We start from the raw sequence: 21,155 nt of genomic DNA, 5'->3' as shown, positions 1-21,155 counted from the left end.
TGGCCAGCGAGTTCCCGGGGAACAGGAGGAAGTAGCTGGGGACAGGCGGAAGCTAAGCACTTCGGGTTCTTGGAGATGCCCGGGCTTCCCGGTGAGTAAGTAAGACAGTAGAGTAAAGGGAGTGGAGGAAGCATAGGTCTGTCATGATTAATTACTCGAGTTGTAGGTTAGAGAGACAGAAGGAAAGCACAAAGTTGATCCCGCTGGGAAGGTTTTGTAAACTCAGTGTGCAGCAGCCGCTGCCCTGCGCCCAGGACAAGGTGTGTGTGTGTGTGTGTGTGTGTGTGTGTGTGTGTGTGTGTGTGTGTGTGTGTGTGTGTGTGTGTGTGTGTGTGTGTGTGTGTGTGTGTGTGTGTGTGTGTGTGTGTGTGTGTGTGTGTGTGTGTGTGTGTGTGTGTGTGTGTGTGTGTGTGTGTGTGTGAGAGAGAGACCTGGAATAGAGGGTTGCTGGAAGCTCCTTTCTGTTCACCATGGCTTTCCAGGAGCTTGTTACTGTGTTCCGATCACGTGCCTCTTCCCCAGTACGTCTCACGGGAGCAAAGACTGTTCCTTCTTCAGGGTCATTAGTGTCAACAAACCTCACCTGACCTGCAGGGAAGTAGAAGCCAAAAGCGATTTCCCTGTGAATGCCCTGCAAGAGGCTCACAGAGCCACCCTTCCTGCCCAGAGCAATGGGGCTAACAGAGCCACCAGAGGTCTTTAGCTGACCCTCCCATTGAGACCTTCCTAGGAGGTGAGAAAACGGGACCAATCAATTCAAATGACCTTTTCAGAAATGTCTCACTGTAGAGAAATTCTAATGGCCAGATCCACCTCTCTCTCTGTCTCTCTCTCTGTCTCTCTGTCTCTGTCTCTGTCTCTCCCCCCCCCCCCCCCAAGGCTGGCCTCAGGCTCACAGAGATCCTCCAGGCCTCTACCTCTTGAGCGCTGTGCTTAAAGGTTTGTGTTACTACTCACAGCAAACTCCCAGGGCTAAGAGCTCACTCACAATCACATAAAAAGCTGGGGGAAGGTACATGCCTCTAATCCCAGCACTTGGGAGACAAAGGCAGGAAGATCTCTGTGAGTTCAAGGCTTGCCTAGTCTACATACATATGCGTTCCAGGACAGACTGGGCTACCTAGAGAGACCCTTTCTCAAAACAAAACAGAACAAAGCCTGGCATGGTGGCACACACCTGTAAACGCAGCAATACGGGAGGCAGAGGCAGAGGAGTTCAAGGCTGGCTAGTCTGGTCTACAAAACAAGTCCAGGACAGCTAAGGCTACAAAGAGAAACTCTGTCTCAAAAAACCCAAAGCAAGCAAACAACAGCAAAAAACAAACAAACAAACAAACAAAAAACCAAAACAAGCGTTCAACCAAACCAAACAAAACAAAAGCTGGGGGAAGCCTGGGAGCCTGTAATCCCAGTGTTGTGGGGCTGTGGGGGGTAAAGACAGGAGGGTTGCTGTGGCTTGCTCGCCACCAGCCTAGCTCAGGAAAATATGGTGGAGAGTGGTAGAGAACACTTGCCTTCTATTCCCACATCACACACATTCACCGCACACACACAACACAGTCTCAGGCGTGGATGGAGGAGGGCCTCAGCGGCCTGTCTTCACCACTGAACAATTTGCTACTGATAACAGCACTGGTACCCACCGGCAGCCACATCAGGCTCAGACGGTCAGTTCCGATCTGATTGTCAAACAGTTGACCCAGCTTAAAGTAAGTGGGTCATGGAAGAAAACCAAGACATGAATCTGAAAAAGAGCTGATGGGGGTTGGGGTTGTGGTTGACTCGGGTAAGAGGGAGACAGGAGAGATTAGGGAGTACAGAGTAACTAGAATATATTATATAATGTCTGGAATTCTCAAATAACAAACTTAAAAAATATATGAGAAAACGTTCCCACAGATCAGTGGGATTAAAAAAAAAAAAAAAAAAAAAAAAAAGCCGGGCATGGTGGTGCACGCCTTTAATCCCATTAATCCCAGCACTTGGAAGGCAGAGGCAGAGGTGAATCCCTGTGAGTTCGAGGCTAGCCTGGTCTGCATATTGAGTCCAGGACAGCCAGGGATACACACAGAGAAAGCCTGTCTTGAAAAACAAAAACAAAACAAAACAAAAAGATAGTCTGTAGTCTATGCTCTAACCATCCAGGCTAGTTAATTTAAGTACATAAGGCACTAGCATTCAAGGTCAAGGTCAGGGAGATTCTCATCTCTAGGGCCTAGAGAGCTGCTTGATTCATGTAGACTCAAAAGCGAATGAATGAGGTGCCATCCAGTATCTGAGTGCAAACGGTAAAAGGAGCAAAGTGAGGAATTCATTGCCAAGGGCAGAGAAGCGGTGACATGATGCTGAGGCTCCAGGGGCTGGAGGTGGAGGTCGGGGAAGCAGCAAAAGCCCCATGGGACATCAGTCGCCTGGAAAGCTGTCCAGGGCAGAGAGTTGTGGGTCGTTGGAAGAGTGGTGGAGAGCCTGCAGACAATGGCGCGTGACCTGCTCAGATCTGGGTTTGAGAAAGTCAACGGAGTGGGAGCAGGGCGACTGGGCTAGGTAAGGGAAGAACTCTGGTGACCCAAATAAAAATGTCAAGTGTTGTCCTGGGTGCCAGCCGTGGGCATCAGCAGGAGGGGAAGCTGGGGGCTTCGAGGACACAATGTTAACAAAGAGGGCTGCAGTTGTGTCAAGGCGACTGCCCCCTCACATCTAAGTGGGACATGACTGAAACGTCTCAGGAATGCAGGTTTGGTAGAGAAGCCTAGTCCCTTAGGAACAGGCATGGGAGGAAGAGTTGGTGGCTGGTAGGGGGTCCAGCCTTGATGCCTGCAGCTTGAGGAGGCTTCGTTTGGCTTCAGGTGCCTCTGAGACCAAGTCACCGCATACACTTGATGCCATGGTTCTGATTGAAAACAGCAAAAACCAATTGAAGACGTGCATTCCTGAGTGAATCGAGCATGCCCAAGGAAGGTTGAAGGGTATGTTCTCCCAGTTGTTGATGAGTGAGACTAGGTGTAGCTATTAGAGGAGAGAGATCGGGGGGTGGGGGGGGTGGGGGGGCAATTTTTACAGCTTACTTACACTTTAAGTCCTAAGGTGGGTGATCCCGTCACACCTTTCTTTGGGATCACACCACACCACAATAGCAACTCTCAGTCCCACTACAGAATGGACAACCCTCGAAGTGGGGGCACCATCAGATATGGGAGCCCTAGAGTAAACAGCTTGCTACTTGCTAGGTTCGAGCCCTTTACTCTGCCTGAGGCCAGAGTATATTCTGAAGATGTGAAGAAAGTCACCTCCACTGTCCTATTTGAGTGAAAGCCCTGGGGGGGGGGAGTAAATGTGGGTGAGTAAGACTAGGGGAGGCAGTGTGGGGAGGTGGAGGTGGGGGTTGGGGGTAGGGTGGTCAGGACAGTTGTGCAGGGAGCCCTTGCTCTATATAGTTATTTCTTCAACTAGATTAGAAGCAAATATGCCATGGAGTCTAAAACGGGAACTAGTATCATCACAATTTTGTGTATAGCCTGCTTTAAAAACTTAATATAAGAGCCAGGTATGGGGGTGCATGCTTTGAAGGCCAGCATTCAGGAGGAAGAGGCAGGTGGAGCTCTCTGAGTTCGAGGCCAGCCTGGTCTACATAGTGAGTTCCAGGACAGCAAGGGCTACATAGTAAGACCCTGTGTCAAAAGCAAATAAAAATACACCAACAACAAAACCTTAATATTGGGGCTGAAGATACAGCTCAGTGGTGGAGCACTTGCCTAGTGTACATGAGGCAAGTGGTGTAAAGTATGAACCAAAGCAAAACCATAAATAAAGCAGAACTGAAACCCAGTGTTACAGCACTGGAGATTTTTATACCCTGCAACCTTTTGGGATTCAAGGTCACATACATTTAATGGAGGCCATGCGCTCACTTGCCTAAAGGACTTGTGTGAACTGCCCCAGCAGTATGCCAGCATCTACAAGTCCCTGGAGCTCCAGCTGGATGCCATCTCTACTGGGAGAAGGGTTATCCAGGCAGCTGGCAGACCCTCAGCCAGCGCTATTAATAGCACCCGGTGCTGGCCTGGTGTTGCCTGGCGCCTCTCTGGTTGTTGCTGTTGCTGGGCTTGGGTTTTTGTTTTCCTTCCAAGCACAGGAACAAGGGTGATGCTCTTTTTTTTTTTTTTTTTTTTTTGAGACAGGGTTTCTCTGTGTAGCCTTGGCCATCCTGGACTCACTTTGTAGACCAGGCTGGCCTCGAACTCACAGCGATCCGCCTGCCTCTGCCTCCCGAGTGCTGGGATTCAAGGCGTGCGCCACCATGCCCGGCATAAGGGTGATGCTCTTTGCGGCTTTTTTTTTTTTTTTTAATCTCTTGTGTGTCCAGAGATTCTAGGTCTTCCTCAACTGAGCAAAAGGACAAAGAGGCAGGCTGGGCCAGCACATAGCTCTGGTTTTCTTATATGATTGTCTTGGTCTTTTAAAGAGATTTCTTCTCCTCCTCCTCCTCTTCCTCCTTCTCCTTCTTCGTTATTATTATTTTTTACTATTATTTAGATTTAGTTATTTATGTAGATGAGTGATCTATCTGTAGGTACCCTGCACACCAGAAAAGGGCACCAGATCTCATTATAGATGGTTTAAGACACCATGTAGTTGCTGGGAATTGAACGCAGGACCTCTGGAAGGGCAGACAGTGCTGTTAACTGCTAAGCCATCAATCTAGCCCCAAGAGATTTCATTTTGGAGACAGGATCTATTATGGCCTAGCCTGTTTTGGAAATCAAACCTCCACCTCCCAAAAGCTGGGATTACAAGCATGAGTTAGTTGCCAAGCCTGGCTAAAAGATGTTTTTTTTTTTTTTTTAATCAAAGTCTGAGTGGCAGAAGCAATGCCTGTGTAGGGTGTGGGCTCACAGGGTCACACGGACACAACTGGCTGCTACTTCATCTATTGCCTTTAGTGCCAGCAAATGGCAGTCAGGCCTCACACACGTTCCCAAGTGCTGGACAGGAGCTACAGCCCAGAGCCAACAGGAAAACTAAGAACAAATCTTAGTTTAGAAGGAGATTTATCTCTAGCTAAAAGTAAAGTCATAAATCATAGAGGGGGCGAAAAGGAGATTGCACTCCAAGATTCAAACTGTTCAATCTCCAAGAGGAAGAGGGAAAGGCAAGCCATGAACCCAGAGTAAATGCACAAAGCACAGAGCTGCTCTTCTGACTTCCGTGCACCATGTGGAAAGACGTATCTAATTCTGTGGTAAGAAAGTGAGCAACCACACAGAAATAGCAGGATATGAACAGACACATCACTAAAGAAGATCATTGCATGCAAATCAGAGCACGGGGAGGTGACCAACAAGACTCAGAGAAATACAGACTAAAATAGCAGCGGGCTACTCCTGTTAGCTGTGTAAAATGAGCTAAAGGCCCAACAACACCAAGTGCTGACAAGGAAGCAGACCACTGAGATGCTCTGAGTGGCTAGTGGGAATGCAAACTGGACCAGAGGTTTTCTGTTTCTTACTAAGTAAAGCCTTCGACTAGAACCCATCGACCCACTTTCAGATACTGACTTAAGTAAAGCAAAAACTTAGCTTCCCCCAAATCCTATAAGTGAATATTTATAGAGGTTGTATTCCTGATGGCTCCAAACCAGAAGCAAACCTACGGGAAAGGATAGACAGCTTGGCACGTCTAGGAAACAGAACACCCAGCAATAAACAGGAACTGCCGACGTGTGAACTCCACAGATGAACCTCAGGCAGGCGAAGGAAGCCAGATTCAAGTGTCTTTGAGGAGAGACATGAGCGTCTCCCTCAGGCACAGCCTGGGAAGGGACAGGATTATGAGGTCTACACTAAAGTTCCCAAACTCATGAGCCAAACAGTGTGTGTCACTGTAACCTCATCTGGATGAGTGACAGAGCCTGGGTTGGGAGCTGAGGGCACTGAGGCAGAGGGAACTTTCTAAGACAGTGGAAATGTTTGTATTTAGTTTGGAGCAATAAAAACTCTGAACAACTATACAGAAAAGCAACAAACAAACAAACCAACCTCTGAACCAAACACATAACAATGTAATTCAGATAAACTCCATCTCAACACAATAGAGTATAAGATATAAAACAAATAATAATGCAGAAAGCACAACATGAGCATCATATTTAAAAACTGATTTTAAAGAATCTGCTGGGTGGTAGTGGTGCATACCTTTCATACCAGCACCAAGCAGAGGCAGGTGGATCTCTATGAGTCTGAGGCCAGCTTGGTCTATAGAGTGAGTTCTAGGACAGCCCCACACAGGGAAATGACACAGAGAGAAACCCTGTCTCAGAAAAAAAACCCAAAATATCTTTAGGTGGGCTGGAGAGATGGGTCAGTGGTTAGAGCCATCTTCCGGAGGACCTGAGTTAGATTCCCAGAACCCATATGTCAGCTTACAGCATATATTATTCCAGTTCCAGGTGATCCAATGACCTTTTTTGGCCTCTGTGAACACTAGGTATATGTGTAATGCTTCTGCATACATGCAGGCAAAGCACCTATACCCATAAAACAAAAATAAATACATTTTTTTGTTTGTTTGGTATTATTTTGAGACAGAGTTTCTCTGTGTATCCTTGGCTGCATTGGTCTTTCTTTGTAGACCAGGCTGGCCTTGAACTCACAAAGACCCGCCTGCCTCTGCCTCCCAAGTGCTGGGGTTAAAAGTGTGCACCACCACGCCTGGCAATAAATACATTTAAAAAATATAATCTTTTATTTGTGACAAAAAAATTCATAACATGAATCTGGCCATCATATTTATTTTTCTTTTCTTGTAGTTCAAATTCAGGGCCTTCTCACAAACTGCGAGCTACACCCAGCCCACCAGCCATCTTTGGTATATAAAGCCTCTTGCATAGTCAAATTGTGCATTGTGGCCAAAATCCTTTATGTTCCCAAGTGGACTTGTTTCATCCACAAGACAGTAGCCCCCCATTTCCATACGCAGCCTGTGGCTACCACCCCTCCACATTCTGTCTTTTTGGATCTGACTACTCTGGACAGCACAGGCTGGCTTATTTCCCTCAGCACAATGCCATCAGCACACAGGCTGGCTTATTTCCCTCAGCACAATGCCATGCACATTCTGCGTTGGGTCTATCTTTTGTCTTCAGGGCTAGCCGAATGTGAACGGATTCCTCCTCCTGGCTATCAGGAACATGAACGTGACTGTGCAAATAAGAAACAGGGGAAGCGCATGCTTTTGTCCTTTGTCACCTTTTCCTTTCTTCTGGGCTCTGGCGGTGCACTTGGGATCACTCTGCTAGCACCAGGTTTGACAGTGACCTTGGCCATGCAAACCTCATTCTTTCCCGGAGGACAAAGCGGAGTGGCGGCTGTAATGCTCTGTGGTGTTCTTACACAACACTCACTCCTGGCCTGGTTGGCTCCTCAGGTGGCCCTGTCTCTTTTGGGGACGTGGGATAGTGGGGTCAGAAAGCCTTAGGGAGAGGCTGCTGACCAGTCCTGTGACTGGCCCTCAGGGGAAAGTAGGTACAACACTTGCCTGCAGTCAACACTCTAACCCTTCCTAGGTGTAGGTTGGTTGTTGTAACCACAGTAGTTTGCTGGGTTTTCTCTGGCCTGTTATTCACCTACCGCCATCCAACACCTCACATTCTGTGTTTCACCCACCTGCAGTCATAACTGTCAGTTAGTGTCACCCCTAGGGAGGCCTGGGGACTTCCAAACCCCTCTGATGATTTGCAAGCTTGTGTTTTCTACCACTCTAGAGCAGAGGCAGCTTTAGCTAGTGTAGTCTGTGGGAGAGGCTTTTCAGGATATCGTAACAATGAGTCATTTTCTTATGCCCGGTTCACAGGTCCCAGCGTCGGCTCAGTGGCCCCTGTACCCGAGCAAGCTCTTGAGAGCCAGCGGGAGCAAACGGAAGTTCCGCCCTGAGTGCATCTGCCGCTCTAGCTGGCTCAGGAAGCTTCAAGTTCCTATTTAAGTTTTCACTCCTGTACCTTCAGAACCAGATGGAGATCACACATCTCTCCCGCTGCACACTCCCTTTTGTCACATTCATTGGTTAATCTTCTCCCCACTGTCTCCGGATCACGAAACAATATTCAGGGGCCTTACAGTCACATGATCGGTCACAGAGGGTCACTTCCCCTGTGTGTGTGTGTGTGGGGGTCAATTCCAAAGATACTGGCTTCCTGCAGCACCTTTTGTTTTTCAGGGCTTCTGAGATAAGCCTCAAATCTTTAACTTAAAAAAAAAAATTTTACTTTTCAGCCGGGCGTGGTGGCGCACGCCTTTAATCCCAGTACTCGGGAGGCAGAGGCAGGTGGATCGCTGTGAGTTCAAGGCCAGCCTCGTCTACAAAGCAAGTCCAGGACAGCCAAGACTACACAGAGAAACCCTGTCTCAAAAAACCAAAAATAAATAAATAAATAAATAAATAAATAAATAAATAAATAAAAGGAGAAACCTGTAAAAAAAAATTTAATTTTATGTGTGTGGGCATTTTGACTAAATATATGTCTGTGCACTGCACTATGTGTGAAATACCTGAGGAGACCAAAAGCGGATGTTGGATCCCCTGGGCCTGGAGTTGTAGATGGTTGTGAACGGCCATGTAGGTGCTGGGAAAGAGCAGCCAGTGCTCTGAACTACTGAGCCATCTCTCCAGCCCGAGCCAAAGTCCTGAACTTCTCAGGGTGGCTATTTACCACCTTTGGTGGTTTCTGCTTTATGCCCTGCTATACTTAGATGGGGCTTGCCCCTAGACATACTCTGCCAGGACTCAAGTCAGTTTAATTCACCACAGAAGTATCTGAAGCCTGTTGTGGCATTTCTCTTCCCAAGTAGGCATTCATTTGCTGTCGCCCTGTCTGTGGATAAGGTAGACGCTGCCGTAGGGGGTCACGAGGCACCACGAGTTTACAGTGCTGTGCCTGGCACTGTAGCTTTCTCTCAAGGTGGTCACAGCAGTTCCTCCGGCCACACTGCTGTTCTCCACCAGTCACATGATGACTCACTGATTGCAGCTTATTGCATATGTTCCAGATGGTTCTAGTATTACTACTTATAATTTATTTATTTTTATTTTATGTTCATTAGTGTTTGCCTGCATGTATGTCTGTGTGAGGATGTCAGGTCCCCTGGAGTTACAGACTGTTGTGAGCCGCCATATCAGCACTGGGAATTGAACCTGGGTGGTCTGGAAAAGCCAGTGCGCTGAACCGCTGAGCCATCTCTTCCAGCCCATGATTCTGTATTATTTATGATAGATTTTCTTCTCAGAACTGAATTTCATCCTGTCTAAATGTCATCTACCCTTCAAGATCCAGTGCAAAGGTGATCTTTTATATAACATCCTAAGTTCAGGAGTCTCTCCTCAGCCGCCCACTTCTCCTCCATCCAACACTTATTTCTTTCTACACTGTTGCCAGTCAATAGCTGCTGTGGTTCAACTGTGCTTTGTGCTACCAAAGCTTTAAATCTTGGGACCTTGGCCCTCAGAGTGGTGACACTGGGCAAGGGACCCTTTAAGAGGTAGGGCCTCACGGGAGCTGGTGAGGTCAGTTGGGAAAATGCTCTAGGAAGGGACGTGAAACTCCCACTTCTCTGGCTTCTGGTCTTGCCACATGACTTCTTGGTCCTCTGTGCTCCCAAAGCTACCTGCCATGAGGTGGTGAATCCAAGTGTGCCCATGGCCAGTATCTGTGCCATGCTGTTTGGACTTCCAGCCTCCAACACTGTAAGCTAAGTGAAAGTCTTTTTCTAACAAGGAGTCTGCCTCCGGTGTTTAGGTATAGCAACGGGAAGCTGGCTGACACAATAACCTCGCGCATCTGTTTGTATGCCTGATGTCTCCCTTTGCGTAGAATGATAAGTAAGCTTTGTGAAGAGAGGAATGAGGTATGTTACAGGCGACGCTGGCCCTTAGGTGAGAGTCTAACTATAGCTGCAGGTGGCTGTGGGAGAAAAGTCAATAGTCATTCCCAGCTGTGGACTCTGTGAGCAACAATGACAACCTGCGGAACAAGATTATGGTATGATAGTGACAGACTGTATGACGGGGGTGACCGACTGTTTCCTAACTGAATCTGAGAACCACTCCACAGTAGACAAATTGTGCCTGGTACTGTAAAACTATTCAAGAACCTAGGGCTTAGAGAGGTCATGGGTCTCAGTGTTGTTTTGCTAAATGGTCATGGTGTCTTAGCGTTTCTATTGCTGCGATGAAATATCATGGCCAAAAAGCAAATGGAGCGGGCGGGGGATGGGGGAAGGAGGGTTTATTTGATTTACACTTCCACAGTGTAGTCCATCAAGCCAGGATAGGAAGGCAAACAGGGCAGGAGCCTGGAGGCAGCAGCTGATGCGGCTGATGCAGAGGCCATGGAGGGGTGCTGTTTACTGGCTTGCTCAACTTGTTTTCTTATAGAACTCAGAGCTGCCAGCCCAGGGATGGCCCCACCCACAATGGGCTGGGACACCCCCATCAATTACTAATTACAAAAATGCCCTATACATGGATCTTATTGAGGCATTTTCTCAGTTGAGTTTCCCTTCTTTCAATAACTCTAGCTTGTGTCAAGTTGACATGGAACTATTAGTGTCAAACTGTATTCTAAATACTTACATTTCTACCTGTAGATTTGTGCTGCATTCAGGCTTAGTTGGAGACCCTTGGTTTACAGTGGACTCAGAGCTGGTCAGACTAAGGGGAATAAGTAACTGCTGGGTGTATCATCCCTTTGGAGACTCAGGGAAGACATAAAAGTGTACAGTGAAGAGATGTCTTTTAGATATGACAAGACCACTGCACTCCTGTGGGTACCCGCGCAAGATGGAGCCTGCCAACATGTCACCATGGATGGAAGAGGGGCTTATGAGGGTCCCTTCATGAGGGACTATTGGCAGTTAATAGTAGCTGGGGGAGTGGGTGTCTATGGTAAGCAGAGGCCAGGAGTACTGCTAGTATAGTGTTTTACAGGTTCTAACTATGCCATCTCCAAATGCACCACCTTGGCATAAGGATTTGAGTGAACACAAGCTAGAATCAGAGGCTGTAGAAGAGTCCCCTTTGTGTGTTTGTGTGTAAGATTTACATTTTATTGTATGTGTATGGGTGTTTTGCTCACATGTATGTACACCACATACATACAGTGCATTGGAGGCCAGAAGAGGGTACCAGATCCCCTGGAACTGGAGTTACAGATGGTCGTGAGCCACTGTGTGGGTGCCTGGAACTGAACTCATGGCCTTCAAAAGTGTAGCCAGTGCTCCTTACTGCTGACCCATCTTCTTGTTTTATATTTTTAATGTAACTTTCTTTTCTTTTCTTTTTTCTTTTTTTGGTTTTTCGAGACAGGGTTTCTCTGTGTAGCCTTGGATGTCCTGGACTCATTTTGTAGACCAGGCTGGTCTTGAGCTCACAGTGATCCACCTGCCTCTGCCTCCCGAGTGCTGGGATTAAAGGCATGTGCTACTACCGCCCGGCTTTTAATGTCATTTTAAAAGTACCATTTGGGGAATTTCATGCATGCTACAATGTACTCTGATCCCATTAACCCCACTCCTCCTTATAACTCTTCTCAGATTCACCCCCACCATCCTCGGGCTTCATAAACTCTCTTTTTAAATATAACACAGGAGTCCAGTGTGTACTGCCCATATACACGTGGGTGTGGGGCCAACCAGCCAGAGTCCAGCCAACCCCTAAAGAAAACTGATTCTCCCTGCTCATGCAGCCATCACTTGTCAATAGCTCTTTAGGTAGGGGTGGGGTGTAGGCTTCAACCTTTTCCAAACCTATTTTATTTGGGTTCTTTAATGCTTATACCTCCCTTCCAACCCACCTATCCTAGGTAGGAGAGAAAAGAGGTTAATGGAAACAGGACAGGTAGACCTTTTTGGATTCAGTTCCTGGGAGCGATTCTCCTGGCGTAGTAGGCAGGATTTCAGCAGACCAGCAATTCCACCAAAGTTGCTGCTGGAACCTGGAACAGCAGCCAGACCTGGGCCCAAAGAGTTCTCTAGAGCAGTTCTCTCTTGGAGCATCTCAAAGTGGAGCAATGAACAGCCAAACACCACCAAGACCCAAAAAAGCCCCCGCCTACTGTTTTGCCTCATATATATCCTCTCTCAGAGTCTGTACTAAGATGTGTTTCAGCTGGCAAAAACCAAGCCCCCGGAATGAGGTAGTTCATCGTCTAGTGGATAAACATCACCTGTTCTCTCACAAGTCCGTTCCCCATCCCACACTTGGCATCAAAACAAAAACATGTTCACATCCACCACAGTGGGGGCTCCTTGGTCCTTCCCTGCTTGAATGTTGAGTGGCTTGATCTTGTACAGTGGTCTCTCCCCCCCTCTTTTTTGTTTTTGTTTCTTTTTTTTAGTTTATAATACAAACCAAAGCTGCTATGAGTTCATGAGTGCAAAGGCCTTGGCATGTCCAGAGGACACTCTTTTGCCCCGGTACTCCCCAACTTCTGGCTCTTACAACTTTTACAATATCTCTACTTTGTTTTTAAAAAGTTTTTCAAGACAGGGTTTCTCTGTGTTATGTTGACTGTCCTGGACTTGCTTGGTAGACCAGATTGGCCTTGAACTCACAGCTATCTGCCTGCCTCTGCCTCCCAAGTGCTGGGATTAAAGGCCTGTGCCACCACGCCTGGCTATCTACTTACTTTTCCTTGATGTCCCCTGAGCTTTGGGGAAGCAGATGTGATGCAGATGTCCCATTTGTGGCTGAACACCCCACAGACACTTAATTCTCTGAATTTTGATCAGTTGTGAGTTTCTGTATTAACTGTCACTCACAGCACAAGGAAATTGCTGGTGAGGTAGATCTGAGAGCTGCACTAATCTAGACATCCATTTAATACAATAATAGCAGCCAGGCGGTGCTAAAACTTCTCTTGTGCTGGTGTCCCCTTCCTCCATCCTGGGAGGAGAAAAGTGACTCTTATTGTAAGAGCGTCAGCCCCGAGTTGCATACATGTAGTCAGAGCCAGATGGACACAGCCCTCTCTCTGCAGTTCCTGGCTCCACTCTCATGATTGCACTGAAGTGCAGCCTCCCCTTTGCTTTGTTAAATGGTGTATGTCATCTAACCTAGCTGCGAATTCCCATGCAGATAAGTATTACTAAAATGGCACGTCTTTTCTCCTGTGAATGGTTAATGTATAATTTGTAGCCTTGTATCAGTTGAGCCCAGAGTGGGTGAGGAAACAGTTTTCTTGTCAGTTGTAGACTCAATTTTCCTAACCAAAATATTTTATTAACAACTTATTGACTGAGCCTACATCAATTCTAACCCGATTAACCAAGACAGTAGGAAATGAGGATTAATTGACACAACAACAAAACCTTAAGGATATCAGTCCCGAGGAACGATTCTCCAGTCAGGAGCCGCAGGATTCTTCCACTGGAACCGGGGGTAACCAGACCCCAGAGCCTCAGCCGGAGCCGGTGCTCTGAAGTCTTCCCTCAAGCAGTTTTCTCTAGGAGCGTCTTGAAGGGCAGCGATGAACAGCCAAATCTATCCCAAGTCTTCAATCCACGCAGCCGCCAGTTCTGGGCTCATTTATATATCTCCTCTCAGAGTCTGTTCACGGGATCTTTTTCATCTGGTAGCATTTAAGCTCCTGCACGGGGTGGTTGCTCTTCTAGTGAATTAACATCACCTGTTCTCTCACTAGACTGTTCCGATCCCACACTTGGGATCCTAAAGAACAGTTTTCTCTCCTTCAGTCAGTCAAAGCATCTCACTTGATCCCTGCCCTGCAGGAGGCCAGCCATCTTTATTCCCAGTGATGACAAAACAGGCATAGGTAGAAGAATGCTATTGAAAGGTAGGTGCATGCCTTAAGCCCAGCACTCAGAAAGGCAGAGACAGGCGGATTGCTGTGAGTTCAAAGCCAGCCTGGTCTACAAGGACAGCCAAGGCTACACAGAGAAACTCTGTTCCCTGCCCCTTCCCAAAAGAATGAGTTTCACAGTGACAAAACACAGTGGCCATTACTCAGTTGTCATCACATTGTGGCCATTATAAAGTGACCATCACACAGTAGCCTTCATACAGTGCCAATCTCTCAGTGGTCATCACACGGTGTCCATAACACAATGGCCATCCCAGCGTGACCATCACAGAGTAACCTTAAAATGGTTGGGCATTACACAGCGCCTATCACGCAGTGGTCATCACACTGTGGCCATTACAAAGTGACCATCATAAGGTGATGATTGCAAAGGGGCCATCACACAGTGACATCACACAGTGACATCACACATTAGTTATAACACAGTGGCCACTACATGGCTGCCATTACGTAAGGCACATTACATTGTGGCCATATAAACACTAGTCAACAGTATCATTAGATTATGCTAAATGCTAGTATGTTTAAGTTAGATAAATTAAGATTCTTTTCCCTAGTACACTGGGAAGGTTTTGGAAAAGTCAAACCCACAATGCCTATTCTTGGTGCACTTACCCCAAACTCTTGGGTGCACAGACACACAGCTCTGCCTCCATCTTACATTTAACACAGAATGAAGGAGTAGCTCCCCCAAGTCATTTCTGCAGCCACAAACAATAACAAAACCAGAACACACATCCAACATTTAACAGAGCTGGGTTTGGGAGGGCAGTCTTTAATTCTAGCACTCAGGAGTCAGAGGCAGATGGATCTCTGAGAGTTAGAAGTTAGCAAGTCCAGTCTAGCCACAGCTACCCAAAGATGCTGTCTCATAAACAAGCCACCAAACAACAACAGGGAAAACAAAGCAACAACAAACCCTCAAGTGAGCTTTGACCAACAAGTTTCTCTGTCTCTGTCTCTCTGTCTCTCTCTAGTTTTTCAAGACGAGGTTTCTCTGTGTAGCCTTGGCTATCCTGGAACTCACTCTGAGACCAGGCTGGCCTAAAACTCAGAGATCCAACTGTCTCTGCCTCCCTAGCTGAGATTTAAGGCGTGTGCTACCATCACCCACCAAGTTTTCTTTTTCTTATTAGACTTGAATTTTTATTTCACACATTTTGGAATGGCTTCTGCTGATATTTTTTGCTTTTCCAGAGACGATCTATCACAGGGCACAAAATGGCATGTAATCTGTCATTAATCCTGTCACCTTGTGCACATTCAGTCATAGACACAGAGGAGCACTGCCGCTAAGATCTCCTTACTTCCAGGGACACATAACCTTGTGCAACACACCATGGACATTCAGGGAGCAGCAGACGGAGCGTGTGGTGTAGTTCGCCACACGGACAACAGAGGGCACGCACCCTTAGGAAGCCGAGCTCTAGACCGTCAGCCCAGCCAAGGATATTAGGGACAATAAGTTACAGAGTCTTGGAGTGCACAGAACTTTCTGGCAATAATCTCTGCCCAGCAGCCCTTCGGCTTTAGAGGAATAGGTGTGTGTGTGGCCCCTTAATGACATCTTTCAGGGAGATGTGGACCCTCCTGCAGTCACCAGCCGTTGGAATGAAATGACAGGCAGGTGGAGGGCTTTGTGCCATCCTGCCTTTGTTGTTGTTGTTGCTATGGTTTCAGTAAACCATGTGGATGCTGAACAGAGAAGGGTGTGCTCTTGCTGAGACAAGCAATGCTCCTCCTACTGATGGTCCAGTCTCAGGGGGTGGTTGAAAGATGCTGTACTTGACTGAGCAACTCACAGCCTTGCACACCTCTCCCCTGGAACATTCAGGGATTAGTTTACCAATAGGGCTTTCCCAATGTTAAATGTGTCTATATATCTGCAGCAGTTAGCCTAATGACACTGGGAGAACCCAGTTATCCTGAAGGGGCTCGTTTTATCTCATTGCTCAGAGACATTGTTGAGTCTCCAGCTTACTTTATTGATAGGTGAGAGGACCCACCTACCATATGGCCGGCAGCATTCAGCCATATTGATACCTGGGACGTCTTCTGCCTTTTTGCCAGAAGAGGGCACCAGTAGATGGTCATGAGCCACCATGTGGTTGCTGGGAATTGAACTCAAGACCTTTGGAAGACCAGCCAGTGCTCTTAACCTCTGAGCCATCTCTGCAGCCCCTGAACTCTTGCCCCACTCCACCCCACATCTAATGGCCTGCTCTGGGTTGTCACTCACTGCCACTCATAGTTCCAAGGTCACTCACACTGTCCCTATAAAGCCTGGCAGGCTTGTCCATGTTGTGCCCTTGTCCAACGCCTCACTGGGTGCCGTGAGTCTGCAGACTCAGTGGTCTCCTGGGGTATGGGCCCATGAGAAGCTGGTAGACATCAGTAGCTACGAGCAGAACTTCCGCCAACGAAAGGCTCCAGTAGAGGCCATACTTAGCATTTCAAGCGGCATCCCCAATCCTGAGGCTGCATCTGTTCCTTCTCCACTTTTCTTCAGATGCTCCTCAGTCCTCCCATGAGCTACTTCATGGACTCTGGGGTGTCTGTCGTGCATCTAGGCGTGGACACTGGTGTGCTGCAGATCTCTTTGTTTTTGGTCTTTTGAGACAGGATCTCACTACGTAGGCCGAGCTGGCCTCCAACTCACAGACCTGCCTGCAACTAAAGGTGTGCACCCAAACCTCCCACGGCCCTTTTATCTCTAACTCCCCCCACCTAGCTTTCCTTCTCCCCTTCTTGCTTGTTTCCCACCTGTCCTGGGGCAGCTGCTGGCAAGCACGGGTCCAGTGGAGCTGAATAACAGGACCGGTCTCTCCCCATGCTGGCTCCATCTTCTCAGAGCCTCAACAGGTAACTTCTTCATGTGGTTCTGCATCACCGCTTGAGGTTACTGACAAGGCACTGTGACCAAGGCATCTTGTAGAAGAGTTTATTTGGGGCTGATGGTTTCACAGGGTGAGAGTCCATGAGCATCACCGGGAGTGGGGGGCGGGGAGGGGAAGCATGGGGACAGGTATGGCACTGGAGCAGTGACCGAGAGCTTCTAATTTGATCCACAAACATGAGGCAGAATTAACTAGGGACGAACATCGCGGGCTTTTGAAACCCCAAAGCCCACCCTCAGTGACATACCTAACACCTCCCAAACAGTTCTCCTAGCTGTGGGGACCAGGTATACAAATATAAGCCTATGGGGAGATTCTCATGCAAACCACAATTATCCTGACCTCTTCACTGATAGTCAGGGGAAGTGATTTGTGGGGCTGAATTGGGAAGTCTTGGGGAGGAAGGTGTGAAGTGGCCAGGACAAGCACTGCTTTGGGATTTTCCATGTGGTTTCCACAGTGCCTGCGCTTCCTGGATGTCTGTATTGATGCTTCATAAATAGCCCTGCATAGCCCATCGATTCACTGGTTCTGATGGATTCAGGCTACAGGTGTTGGCTCTTTGACTGTGCACTCTCAGGGTGTGTTTGTGCGCACGAGTGTGCATGGAGGCCAGAGGTTAACACTGGGAGTCTTCCTCAGCTTGCTCTCCATTTTATTCTTTGAGACAGTCTCTCCTTAAACCTGGTGGTCACCAATTGGCCAGAGCACCTTGCTGGGGGGCCCCAGGGAGCCCCCTTCTTCTCTTCCTCAGCCTGGGATCTTTTTTTTCTTTTCTTTTTGGTTTTTCAAGACAGGGTTTCTCTGTGTAGCCTTGGCTGTCCTGGACTCACTTGTAGACCAGGCTGGCCTCGAACTCACAGTGATCTGCCTGCCTCTGCCTCCCGAGTGCTGGGATTCAAGGCGTGCGCCACCATGCCCAGTTTAGCCTGGGATCTTAATACAGGTCCTCATGCCTGCCGGCAAAAACTTACCTGCTGAGGCAGCTCCCCAGGTCCTGCTTACACTTCTAACCATTTGCTCAAGTTATACTTTGCCTCCATAGGAAAAAAACAGAGATTAATACTGTTTCCTGCTGAGGAGAGGCACAGGCAGTATTATTTTGAGCCTATATCCAGAATCCAGAATGCAGATTGTAAACGGTTTCTCAATCAGGCAAAGCCCATTTAAGCTGTGGGGCAACCTGACAAAGCATTCCTGGTTTTCTGTAATAGAACAGGTGAATCATCCTAGTGAGCTATGGGAGATGTTACAATCTTTGAGCTATTAAATAATAATAGCAAAAAAAAAAAAAAATGTAACTAATTGTGTACAGTAAAATGCCTGTATATAATATTTTAAAGTGCTAGAACAAATCACTTGAATGTTTCCCCCAAGAGAAATAGCAAATCACTACACAGGCTTTGCTGATTTAAATATATAATACACACTGGAATATCACATGCATCTCATAAATATGTAATTTTTTTTTTTTTACATTTTTTAATGTGTTGAATTATTTTTAAAAGAACAGACAGGACAGCAACAGGTCACTGCTTGGATAAAGTATGACAGACTGATGCCACCGTTCTCCATCACAGACTATGGACATCAGCTGCTCGCTTCTCGGCTTCATGGAAGCAGCAGCTGGCCATTCTGATGCAGTGTACCCCAGTGACAAGGGGACCACAGGGAAGAATTTGTGCGGAACATCATACTCCTGAATGTGTGTGGAGAGAAGTTCACTAAAACAAAGCACAACAGCAAATCCACCTGATGCTTGCACCCGTTGGCTTCCTCACACTGCCCAGAGGTATTCCTCAAGAGTTCTGACTTAAGGGCAAGCCAGAAGCAGGCCAGAGGCATTCCTGAGGACACAAAGCAGAACTACTCTCCCCTGATCTCCTGCTGTGGACAGCGGGGGGGGGGGGGGGGGCCTTTTATCATTTGGTTCATTTATAAGGCAAGTCTTTCCTGTAGAGCAGTGGTTTCCACCCTTCCTAATGCTGCAACCCTTTTAATACAGCTCCTCATGGTGTGGTGGCCCCCAACCATAACATTATTTATTTTTATTTTTAAAAAAGATTTATTTGTTTATTATGTATACAGTGTTCTGCCTGCGTGTACACCTGCAGGCCAGAAGAGGGCACCAGATTTCATTGTAGATGGTTGATGTGGTTGCTGGGAATTGAACTCAGGACCTTTGGAAGAGCAGGCAGGGCTCTTAACCTCTGAGTCATCTCTCCAGCTTCCCATAACATTATTTTTGTTGCTACTTCATAACTGTAATTTTGTTACTGCTATGAATTGTTACACAAGTTCCTGTGTTTTCAGATCAAAGGGCCATTCAATCACCAAAGGGGTTGCGACCTACACACTGAGAATCCTTGGTCTACAGGACGCTACCAGCAAAGCTATTGAAATACAAAGGGAAGTTAGAAACAGTGTTTGGAAGCTGAGGGGAGTTCTGAAGGAATGGGTTCGCCAGCCACCAGATAAGACGAGTGATGCTTGCGATGGAAGTAAAAGTGACCTGTGTGGGAGGATGGGCAGGTGGCCTGGAGCACCACAGAAGCAACTGGCCAGCCGTGTTCTTGGCAGGTCCTTTAGGGAATGAGTGAATAGGCAAACAAGCAAGTGAGTTAGCAGGGTGCCCGGCTGGCCCAGTCTTGGGGCTTTCCCTGTTCCCCACAGCTCTCTGTTTCTCTTGGAGCGGTAGAATTATGTCAGGCTCCACGCTCAGTCAGTTTCAGACCCAGCTACTGAGTGACAATGAGATGCAGATGTAGCTTGTCAAGTGCTCTGAGGGCAAGGAGAGCTGTTCCTGCAGTTATTTATTTGAAAATAACCCTCCATAAACATTCAATCCAGAAGATCCTCACAGTTAAGCATTGCATCTCAAAATGCATGCTGCAGAGTCTGAGGGAGTTCTTGTGCATCTGTGTATATGCTAAGTGCTGTTTTGAGTATATTCTGAGGGGGGAAAAAAAGGTACATCTCGGGTAATCAAAAAATATCTTTTTTCCCCAGGCAGGGTGGAACATGCCTGTAATCCCAGCAGTGGGAAGGTGGCAGTAGCAGGAGATCAAGGTCATTCTTGGCTATATAGAAGGTTCCTGGCCAGCCTGGGATCCATGAGATCCTGTCTCAAAGAAACAGAACAATCCACCTACAGAAAAGTGGTACTAGAAGGAAAATGCTTGGAACAACCACGAGATAGAGCGACGACTTCCAGAGACCAAAAAAAAAGCAAGAACCCCAAATCCATCTCAAAATGGCTTAGCTGCTTTTGGAAGGATTCAGTAGCTTGAAAAGGCCTAGGCAATTGGTCCCAGGAAGATGATGGATGGAGAGATTTGCTTTTGGCCAGTGTAGCTACATGTGATAGTTTCGTCAAAGAGAGAGAACTCTTGAGAAAGACACAGTGCTCACACTCCAGACAAATGATGGAAATGTACGAATTCTTCACTAAGAACAAGGTATTTCAACTAGCGCAGAAGGAAGGCACCATCTCTCTCTCTGACAACCACTGTGGTGTGTGTGCCATGTGTAAAATTGACCAGGTTTACAAGATAGCAAAGGCCCCGAGGCTTGTTAGTGCAGATATTTCACAATCATCGGGGCTTTGTCCATAGTCACTTGGCTAAACAGTCTAGAGCCACAGCTTATTTAACGCAGAACCAAAACTCTGGTCCTTAGGGCTGTGATGAAGCTCAGTGGCAGAAAGCATGCCTCAGTCCACGGGGCCTTCCTAAGCTCTATCCCAGAAATGCCATCTCCCCCGCACCCCCCGAAAAAAAAACTTTAAAAAACTCCATTGTTTAAAAAGTTGCAACTCCCAAGATATTTATATTTGCTTCTCCAGAAAGACAAAACTAAAAACAATTCATTTAAGAAGTTGCAACTCCTAAAAGATTTTTCTATTTAAAAAAGGTTTGTCACGAAATATATTAATGCCAGGTGTGGTGGTGCACACCTTTAATCCCAGCACTCAGGAGGCAGAGGCAGGTGGATCTCTGTGAGTTCGAGGCCAGCCTGGTCTACTACAAAGAGAGTCCAGACCAATGAAGGCTACACAGAGAAACTCTGTCTTGGAAAAAAAAATTTTTTTTTAGTATTGTTTTTCAGTTCCTCATTTTTTTCTTTTTCAATACATGTAGGCTTCAATAAAGGTTCTGTACACATCATTTTAATTTATATAGCACACATACTCCCTGAAAGTCCACTAAAGGCAGTATAAAAAAAAAAACGGCTAAAGATTATCTGTGTACAGTTAAATACAGCGGGCAAATCAGGAGATTGATATTTGGGGAACTGTTTTTATTGTTGCCATGGTTGGGGGGCCAGCAGAGACGACCTGCAGGGGGATGGCAGAAATAGCCTTGCCTGCACAGCATAAGGTTTCAGGA

The sequence above is a fragment of the Acomys russatus genome, chromosome 20, assembly GCF_903995435.1.
Source record: "Acomys russatus chromosome 20, mAcoRus1.1, whole genome shotgun sequence".
Classification (NCBI taxonomy): domain Eukaryota; kingdom Metazoa; phylum Chordata; class Mammalia; order Rodentia; family Muridae; genus Acomys; species Acomys russatus.
This window is presented reverse-complemented; position numbering follows the sequence as displayed.